Source organism: Athene noctua, chromosome 15, assembly GCF_965140245.1.
Source record: "Athene noctua chromosome 15, bAthNoc1.hap1.1, whole genome shotgun sequence".
Classification (NCBI taxonomy): Eukaryota; Metazoa; Chordata; class Aves; order Strigiformes; family Strigidae; genus Athene; species Athene noctua.
In genome coordinates this window covers 10289565-10302353 of record NC_134051.1, presented here as the reverse complement: position 1 = coordinate 10302353, position 12789 = coordinate 10289565, and positions in this window count along the sequence as shown.

Genomic DNA, 12789 nt, shown 5'->3' with positions numbered 1-12789 from the left:
TAACTGCTAAATAACAGTAACCGGGGTTCCTGGGAAATAACTAACTGGCTCGGATTTTTGCAGTGACCATCCATAGAAAAAAGAAAGTCATGTAGGACTAAGGCAACTCACTAGCTTTGGTGCCTAAAGTAATGAGTTACAAAATGGCGCAGACTGAGATCATTAATCCTGGATTTATTGGCAAGTTTGAAAGCCCTGGGTAGACGTTCATTAGAAATTCAGCTGAGAGTGCAATCTGCTCCTGTGTCTATAATATTGTTGAAGCCCTCTGCAATTTTAGATATGTTTGTTTACCCGTGATGTCTCTGAGACAGTGATGTGGGTAAATTTTTGTGGATGGGATGTTGAAACTCGGAGGTAGCTGTGCTGAAGTATGGCTTGAAGTCAAATTTTCACCACCTCACCTGCATTTTTCTTCCAGATGGGACACTGATAATTTTATATTGCAGGTTTTTTACACAAGTTCAGGCACAGTCTGAAACTTATCAAGCAGCAGTAGAATGGAGTGGTTAGGAAGAAGCTATTTTACTAATCTGCTTTCACAGTCCAATTTCACATCTGAGTCTTATGATAGGAGATCAAAGTCCCTCATTAGGTGACTGAATCCAATATTTAATACACTTAATGCCCACTTTATATATTCACAAGATAGCCTGGTTTCCTCATAAAACAACATACAAGCTCCTTTTGACACTTAATGAAGGGACAGAATGAGTGTTTTTAAGACCTCAGTTTCTATGCTGTTACATGGTAGTGAAGCAGGACTGACTTTCTCCTATGCTTTACATGAGGGGATACAGGAGTATCCTTATTAATGCATCTGTCTTTCAAAAACTACCCTGTGATATCCTGCACTATCATATTTGAAACATCCTGGACTTGGGGAATGTCAAAACTTATGATATGAGTGCACACTATTATCTGCAAGTTCTATTGCAACTGATTAACTTATCAATCTCTATTATTCAGCTACTGGAAACGAGACACATACTTCTCCTGGGCGTTTACCTGGAGTGAGATCAAAAGGAAACCGCTTTCTCCCTTCCTTGCATGAATGTTCAAAATTTGTTTTGACTAGTGACGTTAAAAATAAATAAATATATTAAGTGATCTGAATAACTTGAGAAATTCCCTTGTGACGAAGGTGGGCAGCATTTTAAACATAAAAAGTTGCACCCGTGTTCAAATGAGAGAGGTCCTTGTTAATTATTTAGAGCAGCCGAAAGCTCATCAAAAATTTAACCAAGATTTATTTTTTCGTGATTGTGCAGGCACCACAATGTGCAGAAATGGAGGCTTTAACTCTGTTAAATGAAACCTTTGCATTTTCACTTCCCAGCTTGCTAGTGCTGGCTCAGTAGGGCCAATGAATCCTTTTCTCTCATCTCTACTCTTCCCCAAGCACCTACAGACAATTGCCTTTGACTGTTGGTGATGAACACCGATAGATAAGGTGGTTTTAAATAGCAACAGGTAATGTAGATTTAAATAGCATACTCATGTATGGTTAATAGTTTACAGAATTTGAACTACTGCTGTGAGGGAGTTTTGTTGGACCACAGCAGACCACAGCAGCAGCTTTTTGAGGCTACTACCATTCGCCTCAGTAGATGATGTCAAATACAAGCCACTCTTCAGCACAGCCCCAGTCCTCTCCCACCTCTGGGGTGGTGTGGCTACAAGTCCTGGACCTGGCAGAACTCAAGGAAAGGAAGGGAAAGCATGGATTGCCTTCCCAGTACCCTGTAGAGAGTTTAGTGTCCATTCCCTCCTTCTCTAGCACTGGCAGGAATATAAATGTTCTTGGTGAAAGTGAGAAGATTTTACAGGCCCAGAATAAGACGCACATGTGAGGATTTTTTCTTGATTTTGCATCCATTCATCATACTAGGATAGGTGCTGCCTGAATGGTGTCTTTTTTTCACTCCATTTCTCTTGTTGGGACTGTATTTTTTTTTTGTTTGTTTGTTCCATTGACTGTCAATTCCGAGACCTAAGAAGTCAGAGCTTTGCAGCACACAGACTATTTAAAATTCCCCCATGCCTCAGGCTTCCCTGGCTAGAGGTGAGCGTAGCCGCCGGACTGGCTTTGCAGCCAGGGCTCTTGCCACCGCTGGTGAGCTGCAGGTACCCACAGACCTTAAGTCTACTCTCCCTTAAATAACCCGTGCTGCAAACAGGGAGATGTTTTTAAGCAATTTAGTTCAGATCTCGCCAATTTTGTGCACACTGCCTCAGAGCTAGGTCTGCGCCATTGCCCTTTTCTTTGAAGTCCGTTGCACTTGTGATTTTCTTTGATCATTGCTGTGGAAATGACTGGAATGCTTTTCTCACAGGTTTGTATGCACACAGGCATAAGAGGGCTGAGAACTTCAGTAAAGGTGAAACATCTGACCTTATCTTGACTTGGTTAGGATTAAAGTAACATTAAATGGGACAAAATTATGTTCTAACTACCTTGAGAGACTAATGAGGAGGGAGCAATATTATTCTACTACTTCTATCAGTATACTCAATACATTAAATAGCAGTGAAAGAGCTTTGCCAGTAAGTTTAGTGAGTGTGCAGGGATCTAAAAATGCCAGACAATGCCTTAGGATTTCTAAGGCATCTTCTTCTCTCACTGAGTTTCCAACAGTGGCACTTGATACCTAATATCTCAAAAGGGATAGAAGGCCCCTGAAAAAGAAAAAAAAAAATCTATTCTTTTCCCACTATCTCTGAACAGGAAGGTCACAAAAAAAAAGGGTAACTAGGTATTCTAGAGAAGACCTGGTCTTGCTGCATTCTCCCTGATTTCTAGAGCTTCTCAGAACTGCTCTGCACAGTGAGCCACAAAAAAGAAAGAAACAACCCTTTGCCCCATGTTCCTGTGCTTGTTCAGCTGATTTCTTAGTGGACACGACTTAATAATAAAAATTTATTTAGGATACAGTCATTTTATATAGTTTTTGCAAAAGCCATTCAAAGTTTAGAGGTGATCAACCAGGGGAACAGTGCTAGGAATACTGCAGAATGTGCTCAAGAATAAAATAATGACATTTCTTAATTTTGATTATACCCGTCTGTGGTGTACCAGCTTGCAAACCGCACTTATGGTCAGCTTCTTTGAAAACACCTAGAAGGGGACAAGAAAGGATGGACAGCAGGAAAGCAAGGTGGGTCTGGAAGGAAGAAATGGCCCATATGAGGTGAGCTGAACAAACATTGAGCCCATTAGATAACCTACTGGGCTTTCAAATCATGATCATCACGATATTGAGAACATAAACAGGGAACAATTATTCATCCTGTCTCACAATACATGAAATACTTTTTATACTAAAAAGATTTTTGGTGAATAGCTAAAATAAACCCCCAAAATCAAGCTGAATATTTTAATGCTTTAGAAGTGGTAACTAGGGAAAGAAACTGTACAAGACTTGCATTTTCATTTGAAGTATTACTGTATATTTTGATTCATTTGGCTCAGTTCATGATATAATGGAGCATAACTGATGTAACTTGGCTTGATGTGTTTCCTTGTTATACATACTGGAACAATATCTGCAGAAACATTTGAAATTACACATTTTTTCAGACATCTATTTTAAGGATCAGTAACTTCAAACAAGCAGAACACTCAGGCATATTTTAAAGGCTTATTTCCTGCAATCATGCATGGGTCATGGCTTAATCCTCATCAGAAAGCACACACTTCGGGATCCTGATTACAGGAGGGGGCAGTGAAGGAAGGACATAGAAAGAAAAGGAAAATTATCAGAGTTTTCAAAAAGAGCCCAGAGATCTTGCACCCAACTAGTAAATCCTTGATTCTAATTTAGAAGAGAGCTGATTTTTTAAAATTCTGAAGGAGGGACCCCAGGAGGCAAAACAAAGTTGATGATTCAAAATATCTGTTAGGAGAATTTATGTCACTGCTCAGCACTGCGTGTCCATGTGTGACACAAAGGACGGGCTTTAGAAGAATCAGCTGTCCTAGCAGGGAACAGACAGCCTAATGGGAGCAGCTAAATCCAATATTTCTTACAGAATTACTGAATTTCTTAGTACTTTGTAATATGTATTTTAATAGAAAGGCAGGCCTATGAACTATTTTTGAGTGAGAAGGAGTGGGGTGGCTTTGCCTGGCCATATGCACAGCTTCTGTCAAATGAGCTGGAGAGGCAAAAGGATCCTGCTGTTGTACTTGAGAGAGGTAGGACTAAAACAACTTTCTGCAGCAGATAAGAACTGGATTCTGGGCCACTTTGAATAAGTTAAGCACATAATTACCTGTGAATAAATTACTCAGGAAGAAAAATGCTAAATATATTTATTAATACATACCATATGTTTTTTGCAACTTCTTAGCAGAAGGCTTGTAAAAGTACACAGCTACATCCAAGAATTCCCCAGTCACATGCATTTTCTGCATTTACTTTATCCACTTACCACTTAATAGACAGAAAACTCATTTAGTGAATATTTAAAGAACTTAAAACCATCCCTTCAAAGTCTGTGAATATATAGTGGAACTCTGTTTATTCAAAGTCTGTGAATATATAGTGGAACTCTGTTTATTCCTTTGAATCACACCTAGATGAACTGTCAAATATCCAAATTTATTAAGTAATTTAATTTAAGAAATTTGGATATTTGACAGTTGAACAGGACATTTTGGTTGTTTGGGTTTTTTTTTAAATGAGGAAGGGAATTTCCTATGCAACTCAATTTCCTTTACTTTCACACACCATTGAAATGCCAATATTTCTGGAGTTTAGGATTTTTGGAGATAACTCTGTTATTACAAATTATTGTTACTCTTGTTTTTAAGACTTCTTCCAAATGTCCTGAGACAGGCACTCGTGAGTATTATTGGAAGTGCTCCCCTCTCTCTTCATACCTTTCTGTTTAAAAGTTTTGCCAACTGATGTGGTTTACAGAAGCCTCCAGGCTGCTCTCGTTTGTGTTAGCAGAGTGACCTTGAACTGATGAGGCAAAAAATGAAGGGAGCACAAATCATGTCAGTATTCACCTTCATTCCCACCTTTTATACGCCAGTCACTCTCCATTATCTCCCCAGAGACTACTCCAGAAATTGGGTTATAGTTGTTCTCCCCATTCACATTTTTACCTGATGCCTGGTGATGTCCGAAGCGATACCCAGGGGTTTCAGCCACACGGACGTAGGGTCTGTCTAATTGGCTTTGGTTCAGATATATGAAGTGTGGCAAGCAGAGGCAGGATTTTAAGGTCTATTTAATCAGCCCAGTAATTCAAAATTTTATTTGAGCTAGAGTTGTTTATGTACAAGAGAGGATTCTGCTTCCGGAGGGATTCTGGCCTCTCTGCACCTCGTGTACATCAATTACTGGAGATGCTACAACCAATCAGTGTTGTGAGCAACAGCAGTAATAACAGCATAAGAAGGATAAACTTTTCCCAGTGCTGTAAAAATAAGAGATTTTAGGAGACATTTCAGCTGTCTTGCAGGAGAGTGATGAGTTACCAAGCAGTTACAAGGGCCGTCAGATGGGGACAGAAACACCCTTGCTGCGAGAACCGTTGGCTTCATGTGTATTTCTGTGCTGAGCTCCATGCTGCGTTAGCTGCTCCTCTTGCACTACCCAAACTGTCTAGGTATGATCCCTGGTGCAAGCTTTTTATGACCCACATGACTGTGGCACAGGTATTTCTACTGCAAATCCTTTAGGAAATACTTGAGATCTTTTCTCTCAGAGCATCACTGTTGCGTTTGCCTAAGTTAGGCAGTGCAAGAGGCTATGTAGGAGCCTGGATCTGTTAAGGTGCTATTATTGTCTCTGAACTCCAACATGTCCAAGTGTGGTGACTGAGTTTTGTCTCACTGGGCAGCTGGTAGTTGTCAAAGGTGTTTTGAAGCCCTCCGTAAGTGGGGAATATGCCAAAAAAGGCCAAGCTGCACATTTTATAAAACTGATTTATAAATTCCATATTCAAATGTTTTGATTTTTAGGGTCAAGTTTAATCTCACTACTGTGAAAAGCTTGTTTCTCCCTACCTGTTACACTCAGAAGCACTCCTGCAGATGAAAACCAACTTTCCATCCTGCAACCTCCCACAGACATATGCATGCACGTTATGTCCCATGTTTAATTGCCTTTCAAAACTGTCTTATCTTGGCATGAACTTGTCATGGGTTTATCTTTGCTCAGGATAAATGCATACCTAATCTTATTACTAGATGCACTCAGAGCAGGCAATCTTGTTAATAGCCACCCTTAAGGGATTTTTATCCATGGATCAATTTCGTAATTGGAACACAGCTACATAAAATATAAATATATCCTTCAATGGCACAGCCGTTATGCTGTTCAGACTTGCACATCTCATAAAAAAAAAAAAAAAAAAGAAGACAATTCAGAAAGAAAGAATGTATTTTTAAACCAGAGATCCTTCTTGGAAGCTTGTTAGGTTTTCAGATCACACCACAGGCTTACAAGCTTGATTTGTCAGGTTCATGATTGTTACTGGATATATGAATTCTATCATTTTTAGCCTGGATAGTCACTAAGAATAGTTTTCCCTATTCTTAGTGGCAGTGCATTGAATTCTGTATGCTCTTTGTTGTAGCATATAGAATTCTATAATGGGAAAAACCTAACTTGTTAGCTACATATCATTTTCAAAAGCAGCAGGAGCTATACAGCTTTTAAGAACTAAATTATGTTCATTTATTCAGTGACTGCAAAATACCCTACTAAGAGTGTAATAGCTTAAAGGCTTCCTAATCAACTTTACTTCATCATTAAATAATTATGCTTTGTGTATCTGAACTACACTTTTGTCACATCTCATATACAGGATAGTTAGTGAATGTGAGTCATTACTGAGGCTGAGTGAACCATTCATAATTAAACCTGAACGAAGCAAAACTGGCTCATTTCGAGTTGTGTGGAGCTTTCAGCGAGTCTGGGCTAAGCTTCCAACAAACCTCGATTCAGTTATATCCAAGCCCCAGCAAAATAAAATATATGTTTACTGCACAGACTTAAGCCACAGCAAGCATTATTCAGTTTGGAGTCGGTGGATTTCCTGCTCCTCCCCCTTCTGTCAGGATCATCACACCTCTGATCAAAAGGGATTGATTTTTCCTTCTCCTCCCACTCTGTAGGCACACAGTGAGGATGGGCATCACTGAGGCTCTTGGAATACATACATGAGAAATTAGCAAGCAAGTATTTTACAGTTTTGCCTATTTGTAGCTGCAACCCATACAATTGCACACAAGGTTTTTCACAATGACACCCCGGGGCATTGCTAGCCAGCTAGTCAAAATGTGACAGAAATTACTGTTATAATTCAAAAAGTGAATAGTGGTATTAGTGATAAAGATGATAAATTAAAAAAATAGCCAGAAGTGTACATGTGCTGTGTTTGATTATCAGCAGATCCCAAAGCACTCAAAAAATCAAATATTCTCATCAGATGCCCATAGTCATCTTGGCCAAGGTTGTCAACAGCAAAACATTCTGTCTCTGCTGGTGTCGTGGGAAATAGGCTGCAATGAAAATACAGACATTCACGGATATGTGTTAAGGGAGGGCTTAGCTGCTGCAGGGGCATAGCACAGGCTGTGCTGCTCTCACTCAAGAGGCAGTTCTCATAAAAAAAATAATTCTGAGGCACACAGGTGCAATGAGGTGTTAAGCAGGGGGCACCTCTGTTTAGGTGGAGAGACCAAAGTCCAGAGTGTGTCAAGTCATCTGAGGCTGTTTAGATCGCTCTGTCATCGGAGAGCTGTCCTGCAATACTACAAGCGCTACTGGGGCCAAGAATGGGAAAATAAAATGGCCTCATATTGGTAACAAGACACCCTGTTTGAATTGTCATAGCAATTCACCATCAGACCTACCTCCTTAGGGACATGGTAGATTATCTGCTGCTTAGGATCTTCAAATCAGATCTTTCCAAAATGCAAACTATATTTCAAATAAAATAATAGCACGCAGAAAGGATGGAAGGATTGGGAAGGCAACAGACTGATAGGCAGATTTCTTTGGAGCATGCCATTCAATTGCTTCATTTATATTTCATTAAGCATGAAATTATGTTTATAATTGTATTAGACAATTGTGTGAGAGATATTAGCTCATAAGCCCAGGCTGAATTAAAACAATTATTTATTAATTGTTATTCTGTTTTTTTCATTTTTAATGAAATTATGCTACTGAATTCAAAGAGTTAGTGAAGGTGTATTATTTTAATTCATAAAAATGTCACTCTGGCTACTGTGTAACTGAGAGAATAGGAGTAGCTGTTATTTAATGCAAACACCATATTGTCCAAGAATACACTTCACGTAACCTATATGGAGAAAAAAGACTCCATGCTCCAAAATAGTAAAGAGAAAAAAAAATCCTGTCTGAGGATTGTGCTGCAGGGAGATGGGGCAGCAACCTCAACAACAGGGATGGCCATGCCGTGTACAGGGAAACCCGTGATGAGGAGGCAAAAAACTTAGGAGGAGTTTTAAAAAAAGAAAAAAATAAGGAAAGGGAAGCAGAAAAGGCTATGCACGCATGGGAGGTGTGAGAAATTAGCACAAAACACTGTGGCAGCGAGCAGGTACCACCTGATAGCCGGAATGTGTGCTTCTGTGCTGGGAGGGGGTGTGGAGCCCCTTGCAACACCCCCCTGCTTTGCCGTGGCTTCAGCCAGCATGGTCAGACCTTGTGATGATGTGTTGCAGTGCCAAAAGTGACATAAGTGTCCTGCCGGCAGCCAACCCTTCTTGCTGGGAAACAGCCTCCATCCACAAACCCCTGCGTGGTGAGAAGGGAGCGATGGCTCGGAGCAAAATGGGGCCTTCTCTGTAGTTTGTCCATCAGAGCTGAGAGGGGTTTTTATTATCTAAAATCTATCAGGACTATGGCTCCCTATTATACTTTTCTACTTCATCCTGTGATATGCAAAAATCACTTGGACTTCAAAAGGATGTACTCACCTGGTGTGAGAGCTGCAGGATATTTCCTAAGGTGTTGCAGACATGGGCCACTTTCATAAGAAAAATTTCAAATCTTTAATCCCATGCTGTGGCATGCGAAAAGTTCTTCAGTTCACCTTCATGTATTTTTTCTATCACTTTCCAGCTCTCACACTTATTCTGCTAATGATTAAGGATCTCAAGCACCTTAAAACAAAGCTTTTCATCTTTAGATACTTTTTCAATCTGTGTGAAAAGAACACATTCCTCACTGGCATTTATCTTACAATGTGCTCTTTGGTGCCCTGACCAAAAATATTTTGAAACACATTCCTTTTCATCTCGGAGCGTTGTGAGTGCCAGGCAACCCACTTTTTAATTTATTTTTAAAGGCTGATATTTTGGCTTCTTCTTTTCTACTTTCTTTTCCTCTGTGTGCAGCTGACCACATGGTTTCATTCACTGAAACAGCCGATTGCAAAATTAGACAAATACTTTGACTTTGCCCCTGGCTTTCGTAGTTGCTGTACCTCTGAAGACTCCATTCACCTCTAATTACATGTCCCTCGAAATCATGCAGAGAAGGAACAGTGTAAGTCATTAGCCCTCCTAAATGAATGTGCAGCTGAGTAGCTAACAAAGGGATTAACACTTGACAGTGAAAGCGTTGCATGCTGAAGGAGGGGGTCATTGGGTGACTGCCTATTACACAGAAATAATTGCCATCCAATGCTGAGAGAAACTGATGTCTGCAGGCCGTGTTTACTGCAGAGATGCATTTTCTCTCAACTCTTACCCCTCTGCTTAATCTGCCTTTGTGCAAAACAAGGAGGAGAGCCATTACTGGGCAGGGGAAGGTGGAGAGCCGGGAGTGCGGGCAGAGGGAAACAGTGTGGGCTAGCTGGGGAGCATGAAAATGGTTTATGGAAATACAAGGTGATTTGAAGCCCAAGGACATTCAGTAAAAACCTTCCTGTTGAACAGAGGGCTTTCACCCCTAAACAAAACCTATACTTTTTGAGGTTTAAAAATATTGCTTTGCTTAATCCTCCACTGCCATAGTATGGCATGCGTCTTTATATAAATGGTTGTTTGTTTTGAGGTTGGTTTATTTTAAGATCTTTAATAAAGATAATATAAAGACATAGTACAAATATTTGTCCTCTTCCCCTACCTAGTCTTTTTTTATTTAAAAGCACTTATTATTCAGGACAGTATCCACACTACAATGAGCCTTTCATAGATGAAGCTGTCCCCAGACAGCTAATATTTTACCTTTTTGAGAATACAATTCTTATTCATGGAGCTTAACAGATCCGTTAATTCTGTGGCCACTAAAAAAAAAAGTACCTATGGAGGATTTTAATGCGATAACAATTACTAGATACAATAGGAGGATGAGTTAGGGGATTGTGGTCATCACTGACACTGTGGTGCTGTTGATTAATTACTGAATTGTGCTTGCAGAAAACATGCCACTACATTAGCATAATGCAATATGGAATATCCTGTTTAGCAGCAAGAGAGATCTTACAGTTAGGAAAGATTTTGTGTAAGACTTCCTGCTGGAATAAATACTCATCACTCTATTGAAGTCATTGCAGCTGTTATGATTCAAATGGGCTGAGATTCATTCCCTTGTCTTGAAGCAGACAAGGACAAAGGAATGGCTAAAATGATTGGGGAGCATTCAGCACATGTTTAGAGTTGAGCAGAAAGAGGCTTTATGTTGGACTTCTGGGTAGGATGCATTTTTCTTTTGTGCTCTACCTTGCAGTGGTTGCAAAGCAAAACTTGTGTCCCAATGCATGGCTGAAATAATTTCCAGCCAAGATCACACAGAAGATTTCCAGGTGAGCAAGGTCTGGGGCTGGCTTCTGTTTAGTTGCTTTAACCTTACCAACAACACATGGTGAACAACCTTTTGGCCTATTTTGGAAAAAAAAAGTGCCATTTCATAGAAAGCTCAAAGTAGTTTAACTGGACTATACATAGATAAGCTTTGAGATCTTTAGCCCAGTTCAAAGACAGTGGCTTTTAGTGCAGGCATTTTAAGTTATCTAATCAACCACGGAGATGAAAATACTACAAAGATACATAACTAAGGCTGAGAAAAGACACAACAGCAGCGGGGTGGTATTGTACAATGTGATAAGGATGTTTATATCCAAGCATCACATGCACAGTTGAGCATGAATTCACATTACATCAACTCGAGCTTCAAACATATATTTATTAGCTATGGGTAGAAACAACTCTTTTTCAGTAGTGCAGTACTAATATCACAAAGGTTTCCATCTGATGAAATATATGACTTCTAAAAACATGAACATGGCTATTTCCAGAGGGTTGTAGAACAACATCTGAGAACAGGCAATGATACATAGACATCTCTTGTTAGTATTAATCTTTTTTTGGCCTTATTTCTTTCTGTGTGTTTAGTGACATGTCAGTTTTGTCATGACATGCCCTGTAGAGATTTGTAATGAGTGAAACTAAAGACAAGAATCCATGTTTTTCCCTATTGACATTTTAACACTTCGTTACGGTGCATCAAGGGAGCAGATGAGGTGGGAACAGATGTCTGGGCCCTGGAATTGATGTACACAGCCATCGCCTCCTCAGTGCACATGGTGCAAATAGGAGCTCTTTCCACTGGTCACAGTGTAGGTATTTTATGCTGCTCATGAGCAAAGGCTGGAGAAAAGGCCACAGAAAAAGTGATTATAGGAATAAAAGAAAATTTATTCATGGGCAAATGGGCATACCACAGATCATCTTCCGTTCACTACAGAATACTCCTTTCTCTTGTCTGATAAAATGTCATCTGCTTAATACATTGGCCTGACTATTTAGTTCTCTGCATCACTCGGCGCAATATAATCTCTCTAATTGGTACACAGAATTTTTTCCAACATGGTTAAAACAGCAGATTGTGTGTTGAGAGTCTTTCATGACTGGTTTTGCTATCAGCTTCAGAAATCATGCAAAAGGAGTCTAGGTTTTGTTTATTCATTCACAAAGTTACCATATTTGCAGCCTTAGAAACAGTATTTAGGTCTACATATGAAGCAATGACTGAAATGGAGCTTCAGCCAAATGGGGAAAGCAGACATTGTGGGTGTCGAAGAGAGCCATCCCAGAACCAAGCCTCCAGCACTATTTGGGAGCAAAAGGTAAAATGAGACAGCAGATGCAATGAAAATGCTAATTATAAGAGTTTTTTGAATGAGATAAGCAAATCTCCTTGTAATCTCAAATCAATTTGTAGTTTTCTCACTGTGTTCTTACCCCATCTGAAGGTCATCGTGCACTTTGTTTCTGAAGACAGCCCTCTGTCTATTTTGACACTTCAGGCAATAACAGTCTGGATGAAAAGACTCATTCTTGTCCTTATTTGTTAAAACCCTAAAGGTTATTTCCTGAAGATAAGACAGTGGTCACTGCCTTCACAATGGCACAGATTTTCTTTAATATAAACAGACCTGATCTATTTGGTCTGGAGTGCTTTTTAAAGGTTAGGTAGTAATCATCTCCTCAAAGATGTCTGTGTCTTTTAGAGCTGGACCTACAAATTCATCACCTGGCTGGAAAAACTCTTGGTCAGGAACATGCGTCCAAGAGGAAGACTTGAAGATTGAGTAATAAGGCAATCTTGTTAGTGGTAAAATAATAATGACTGTGTTTTGGTTTGTTTTTTCTTTTTGCTATAATCAGCTGTATTAAAGTATGGATACTACTGATAGGTTTGGTATTTCTCAACAGATTGTGTTTCCAGTGTTAGACTTCCTCATACTCCAACTACTTTAAATTCCTCAGAAGGCTTTTATCCCACTATGCAA